Here is a 6404-nt window from a genome sequence, read left to right as displayed (position 1 = left end):
GGTTCTGTTCTGTGGCCTTAGCAGGTCCCCCATCCCATTCCCTAAAACCAGTTTAAGTCACACAGAAAAGGCCTGCCACTCAATTTTCTCCTGTACTCTGTCTAGTCAGCCATCAGAACATCAAGGAGGCTACTGAGAAGGCACGTGGTCACCTCTTGGGCTGCCAGCGCCAAGGAGTGGAGTCAGCCATTTTCAGAGAGCATTTGACCTGTTCAGGCCTTAGGACTCGACACTAGTGAAAAGAAACCAAGTTCCCTGAACCACTCAAGACTGGACCCAGTGGACCTGCCCTCTGTAGCTTGCCTGAAGTCTGCATGCAACACTGGCTTGCACATTGGGATAAGTTTTGGACCCTGTGCTGGACTTTTTCCAGCTGAAGATAGGACTACAGACCTTTCTTGGCCACTAAGGGCACCTTTCATGACAGCGTCAAACCCATTCTCCAGTATCCAGTGTGGCTTCCTAGAAAGAAAGGTGGCTTTTAGGGTACTCCTATAAATTGGGGGGGGATCATCACATTTACCCTTGCATTGTCTTGCTTTGATTCCTCTCACATGAAGTTAGAACATCAATCTCATTAGCTATTGTCACCCCCTAATCCTTCCTGTTCCCCTTTCTTTTTCCCTCAGAGTAACAGCAGCTAATGTTGAAGGCCTGTTTAATTTTTCTTCAGCTATCTTGGTATCATACACACTGGGTTGAGGTTTCTAGGGCATTCTCCATCCTTTCACTGATGTCCTATGTGGCCCATATCTGTCTGTCTGTCTGTCTTTGGAACCATATTCCAGCCTCCATGGTTTGTGTTCCTACTCTGGAAAATCTAGGCTCAGTTCCCTGAATGGGCCCTAAGCATCCATGTGACATGTGTGGAGGTGGGTATCAGGATCTGCCCTCTGCTGCCCCTATGTTCAAGAAAGCCTTTCAGAGGTGTGAGTCTTTGGGAAGTAACTGACCAGTATTTATAAAGTCACTTGAAAGGAAAAGTTGATAGCAAATAAACAAGAGAGGAAGGAGAAACTGGGGCAGGCAATTGGTGTTTAAAGAAACATGTAAGCAGTAAACAGAGCCATCCAGGCAGAAGAGGACAGCCCAGGCTTGTGGGAAGGGCAGCACAGAGAATTCACATAAGGTAGTGTGATAGCTCAAATTTTGGAGGGAGCCAATTAAGTCTGTTAGAAACATATGAACTTGGTGCTTCAACTTTAGGTTGAGATAATTTCTGTTTGGTTTGGGTTTGTTTGTATATTTATTTGGTTTTGAAGATGAGGGTCTTGCCTGGATGCCCTGTCTGATCTTCCTCTTCCATCTTCTGAGCGCTAGGATACAGGATTGCAGGCATGTCACACCATGCCGGGCAGTATTAACGAATTCCTTTTGATGATGTCATGTCTTTGCATAGTTGGGTTTTCAGAGATTGTTGTGATATAGAATGAGTGCACAATAATGTGGGGTAAGAGCAGGCCCAGTGAGGTTCCCACGATGGGAGAAAGTATGCCTGCAGCTCTCTCACTGTGAAGTCCTGGATGAACTAGAGCTTGCTATGGAGACCAGGCTGGTTTTGAACTTGCAGTCATCTTCTTGCCTCTGCTTTAGAATGCTGGGATTCCAAGTGTGTATCACCATGCCCTACTGAAAAAAAAATATTAATTACCAAGTGTTTTTCTTTTTTCAAAGACTCATGTAGCCTGGGCTGGCCCTAAACTCACAACATAGCTGAAGTGGCCTTAAATTCCTGATCTTCCTGCCTCCACTTTTCTAGGGCTAGGACATCAGTGTGCACCACCATAGCTAGCCCAGGTCAAATTTTTATTTTCTTCTTTGTAGGGTTAGAGATGCAGTCCAGAGTCAATACAAGCAAGACAGGTGCTCTCCCCTTGAGCAACATGCAGCTTGTCCTTAAATTTATATGCATTAATTTTGTGATACTCTGCTAAGTAGTTAGAGTGTAGTTTTTTTTTAAAGTAGTGGTAAAGTTTACATATACAAAATTAACTATTTAGAAACAAGCAACACAAATGGTACATTTACAGAGATGAACAACCAACATGTTCTTTCTTCTTTTATTTTTATTATTGGCTTTTACTCCAGCATGATTTCCTTGTGTACACTGCCTGTCCTGGAACCCTAGACAGGCTGGCCTGAAACTCAAAGAGTTTGTCTTCCTCTGCCTCCTAAGTGTTGGGATTAAAGGCATAAACCATCACCACCCAGCTATGCTCTCTAATTCTAAAACATGCCCATTCACCTGACAGAAACCTCAATCCTGTCATCCTTCAGCCCTTGGCAGGGACCGACTTCCTGCCCTTATGAGCTCATTTACTCTGAACGTGTCATGTAAATGGATCCCATAAATCATGGGTTTTTTTTCTTTCTTTCTTGGTATGTGACTCTTATCACTTACCTCGTTTCTTCATGGGTCACCCATATGGCACACATCAGAACTTTACACTTTAATTTTTAAAAAATTAATTAGTGTGTGTGTGTGTGTGTGTGTGTGTGTGTGTGTGTGTGTGTATACACATGCCACATCACTGACATGGAGGTCACAGAACTACTTTTGGGAGTTGGCTCTCCCCTTCCTCTTTGCTTTTGAGGCAGAGTCTCTCTTGTTTTTGTGTTGTATACTCTAGCCGCTAACCCAGCTAGCTCAGGAGCTTCTGTGAGCTTCTGGGGATTCTCTTGCCTCTACCACTCAGTTACTGGGAACACAAATACAGGTCACATATGGACTTTTTTTTTTTTTTTTTTGTGAGTTCTAAAGTCTAATTCAAGTTGTCAGGGCTTACTTACATAGCCTTTCCCTAGCCCCAGAATTAACCTCTTTTAGTGGGTACATAGTTATTTTACAATGTGGAGATGCCCTGGTTGGTTTATCTACCCATGCATTATTAGGCTTGGGGGTTGTTACTATTTGCTGTTATGGATAATACTTTTGTGAACATTATACTCATATTTTAGTTTGAATTCTTATTTTCAAACAAGTATTATACCTGAAAATAAGATATATACCTTAAAACAAGATATATACAATTATTATACCTTTTAAACAAGATATATACCTAAAAGTAGAATTGTAGGGTCACCTGGCAATTTGAGATTAAATTTTGTAGGAGGGGCCAGGTTGTTTTCTCATAATATCTTAGAAACTGTTTGGTTCTAACTACCTAACAAATAAGACCATCAGGTACTACTTTGGGTCTGGAAACACTAGACAAAAATGACCAGGATTGGGTGTCTCAGGTAGAGTAAGTCTGGTATGAGGAGCATAGACAGTAGCTCCTGCGCATCCAGGGATCCCCCAAATAGGACTGCCTTGAGGATCTAGCTAAAAGCAAAGGCTTCAGGGTGTTCCCTGGAGGCTCTAACCCCAATTTCAGTGGCTCCAGGGAGATGAGTCAGTCTAGTTGGAGGGGTTCCTGGATGTGTTTTTTTGTTTGTTTGCTTGTTTGTTTGTTTTATTTGGGGGAATTGTCTCCAAGAACCTAGGTTGGCCCCATGCTCTATGTAGCTGAGAATGAGCAGCTAGTCCTCCAAAGTGCTGGGATTGGTTTGTGCAGATCTAGGGCTCCATCCCTGTGTTTCATGCATGTGCTGAGCTTCACCCTAGCCTTTGAATGAGGAATTTTAGGTCACAGAAGCACAGGTGTGGAGGAATTAGAGAGGCATGCCATTGCCATATGGCTATAGCTTCACACAACCTCCTGGGACAGTCGGGCTGTCATTATGGGGTTAAAGCTCTGGGGCAGGGAATGAATGAAAGTTCTCCAGAAGAGCGTGGGAAAAGACTGATGGGAGTGGTGGTGATCAGGGGCCAAAGTGGGTGGAGTCTCTGAGAGAGGAGTGTTTCTGTAAACAGAAAGTATTTGCTTGACAAGCAGTGGGGAGTCAGGGAGGGTATTCTCAGCCCTTTGCCCCAGGGGCTGCTAGACACCTACCCCAGGCCTCATGCATGCCAGGTCTTTAGAATGAAGGCAGGCAGAATCCCTATCAAGAGCAGGCTGGGTTCTTTTAAAAACACCACTCAAAGACAACTCAAGTTTTGGCAGAAAAGAAGCTGGCAGGGTAGGGGGAGGGCAGGCTTCAGGCTTCAGGCTTGTTTAGCTCCACACTCCTGGGCCTTCAAGATTAACTACATCCCAGAACTGTGATTGCTCTAGGGATCTTGAAGTTCACGAATTTGAAAATAACTGTTTAAAGCCCCTTGGCCCAGATACACACCAGGGGTAGGAAATAACTGCCATTGTTTAGCGGTCTTCTGGTTGTGTTGGTTTTCAAATTATCATCTCAGGGCTGCATGTAGGACTATCCTGAAGCAGGTGCTATGGTCCCACATCCTAGTATCTGAGGGAGATGCTCACTCTCTCGAAGCCACAGTCTTTGGGACCCTGTCCACAAATCCAGAGTTCTTTGCTCTAGTCCCCTGGGCCTGCAAGGCTTAACTGTGCTCTTCCAGGGAAGATGCCAAAGGCAATTACCCTGTCCCCTTCAGGTTCCTCTGACAGCCTCACTGGTTTGGGCATAGTAATACATGGGTCATATGGAGAAGAGTTCACTTCAGGATCTAAGATATCCAAGTATCACCCACTTAGGTATACTCGTGAGTTTGGTGTAGGTAGAACCCCAGCTTTGGCACTCTTACAATTAAAGGGTAGGATAAGCATAAGGGAAGGTGAGGGGACTTGAATATGTAAGCAGCACCCTCTACCCATCCCAGGTTCCTAGTTGATAAGCAAGTCTCGACGTTGAACTTCATGTTTTCCAGCTCATCTGCTAAAAATCGTTCAAGGCGTATGCACTGTGGCAGGGCTTTGCAGCTGGGATCCAAGCTGTCTGTGATCATGTGTCATGTGATCATGTGTCATGTGATCACACGGGTCCTTTTTCAGATTCATTAACGTAGCAGGAGTCCCCAGTCCAGCAGCCTCCCAGTTTGGGGGCACGGAACTTGAATCGTTGCTCACTTACTTTTTTTCTTCTAATCTGCACATTCATCTTTTGACCTACAAAAGATGAATGTAACTTGCAGCTTCGCCTTCCCACTTAGAGATGTCAACTTCACCTGCTAGCAAGTGCTCCAGAGAAGTTCCAGCAGGAATTTGGTTCCCTCTTTACAGATTAACAGACTGGCAGCAGGGAGGGCTTAACCTAGTGACATCTCTGGACTTGGGTCCCTAAGTGGGCTGGCTGTTTTGGGCTCCCTGGGCTCCAGTTTCCATATGAAGCCTGCAACAGACACTCCATAAATATTTGTTGAGTGAAGCACATAGATGATTAAATAAATGAAATTGGAGTGTTTTATTACTTGACTGCTATGGGCTGTTAGTCACCCCCTTCCTCCCTGGAATTGAGCAGACAGGGTGAGACTAGAAACGTGGAGAGAAGGATACCTGGAGCTGTACCCCGGAAACGGGTGCCATGACTCACTTTCTAGTCAATTTTTTTCCTTACCAAAATAATGACTATGTTTACTTTCAAGTTATTTTTATTCATTGAAAAGCCCCAATTATTCTTAAAGGGTTAGCTTATTCATTAGGTATATTCGCTACAGATGAATTTAAAATAGCTATCTGTTGCCTTGGACTCAGAAATTATGTGGAAAAGGAAGGTAGTGCCTATGGCTCCCAGGAGACTCCCCCACCCCCACCCCCAAGCATGTAGGGCTGGGATTGTGGGCCCCTCCACTGGGAAGCCAACTGGGGGATGAGGCTCAGGAGAGAAGGCTCATTTGTTAGGTGTGACTTGAAACCTACCTCTCAGGAGAGAGGTTCTCCAGAATTACTGTCCTCACAACGCCCTCTCCTCTTCTCCCATCATGCCCAGTTTTCATCTGCCTTGGTGAGGAATAGCTCACTTTTAAGCACAGCGGGCACAAGTGTTTCAAGAAGGTAGAGACCTAACCAGCAGGCACTTCCATCTCTGACCAGGCTACCTTCCCAAAGCTGAATTTTCTCAAAGATGAACAGGTTGATTATCCTTCCTTTCCCAGCCATCTGTTTACCTTTAAAAGGTCACTGTTTTCCATAATGAAGGGATATTTGTTTGTTTTTTTAAAACAAGACCTCCCTCTGAAGCCTAGGCTGATCTCAAACTTGAGGTGATGCCCCCTGCCTCAGTCTCCTCAGAACTGTGATTTATAGGCTTGAACTATAGGGTAGGGGCGATTGAATTTTAAAGAACCAGTTACCTTCTATGACGAATTCGATGGAAAAAAAAAAAAGCAAAACAAGACGCAAGGGGAGTGGAAAACCAGTCCTAAAGGTTGGATACTATATAATTCTAATATAAACAAATGTTTTCGGGGGAGGGCGGAGGGAGAGAAAAAAAGATTAGCGATCGCCAGGGCCTAAGAGTGCAAGTTACAAAAACCTCCCAGGAGGGCACAGAATGTTCTGTTTCTCCACTGC

This window comes from Mus caroli, unplaced genomic scaffold, assembly GCF_978045245.1.
Source record: "Mus caroli unplaced genomic scaffold, Mus_caroli_1 scaffold_17, whole genome shotgun sequence".
NCBI classification, from domain to species: Eukaryota; Metazoa; Chordata; class Mammalia; order Rodentia; family Muridae; genus Mus; species Mus caroli.
The sequence above is the reverse complement of the archived record's forward strand: the minus strand, read 5'-3'. Positions refer to the sequence as shown.